A 1,065-nucleotide genomic window follows, 5' to 3' on the forward strand; every position below is an offset into this window, starting at 1 on the left:
CCTGCCTCCCTGACCAGCGGCCATTATCAGCTTGAATTTAGCGTTTACTTTGTCCATTCACATTTCAAAACTCTTACGTGTCCATAAATTGTGCATTGCCTCGCCTTGCCTGTTTTCAGACTTGATAGGAGTGGTGTCATTTCTGTTATACTCTTGAAAGCTCCCATCCAATGCCGGTACCACCAAACAAAGCCAGGCGTACACAGTAACCGAAGATTGTGGGAAAAACTTGCGGAAGTCATTGTAAAAATAAGTCCTCGGAACACACAATGAAATAGGATTGCTGGAAAAGTATGCGGCTTTTTGTCGAGAGGAGTCTAGATTCCCGGTACTTTGTGTTCCAGCAGCCTTGGACTTGGTTGGTGGTGAGAAAAGGGAGAAGCAGGCTTCTGTTGGGTGGAACGGGCCCTTTGCCTGGATGCTTACCTGTGAACAGGTAGTCGATGAGTGTCCCTTCGTGAATTCTTTAGTCATTTGGGGGAAGTTCAGTGTTTTTGCGAAGAAGGAGGTGACCGTTAGATAGATGTCTTCCCTCTGAGTTCACGTTTGTGGAGGCTCAGCCGTCCCTATTCTGGCGTGCTATGTGATTGATTATGTTAAATCCACCGACCTTCAGGGATGGGTGTGATAAACTCTTGTTACATCTGTAGTAGTGCCTGCCAGCCAGGAAGCAGGAACAGCCACTGTTGCCACGTGTCATGGGTGCTGATAGCTGCTCTGTATCTAATGATCTCACAGAGCGGGCTCAGCAGGAACGTACGGATGGCACCCGTGATGCATCCTCCTGAGTCAACAGAAAAATGTGGAGGCTGTCCTGGGAATTTATATGCATTGTCGAATTTTACGTTCAGTGGATTTTAGTTTCATTGTTGGATTTCAGTTCTGTTGATGTATAATACAGCCTGTTGTAGAAACAGTAATTGTAGGTGTGAGATGTAGCGGAGGAACCTGTTTCCTTGCCCTTCCCCTCATCAGCTGCTACTGTGCTGTCTTCCAAATGTCGGCTCTAAGACTGTCTCCCCCGAAGTGTTAGCGTTGTCAGGAAGTGTCTGCTTTATTTTTGCA

Source organism: Trichechus manatus, unplaced genomic scaffold (assembly GCF_000243295.1).
Source record: "Trichechus manatus latirostris isolate Lorelei unplaced genomic scaffold, TriManLat1.0 scaffold00165, whole genome shotgun sequence".
Taxonomy (NCBI): Eukaryota; Metazoa; Chordata; class Mammalia; order Sirenia; family Trichechidae; genus Trichechus; species Trichechus manatus.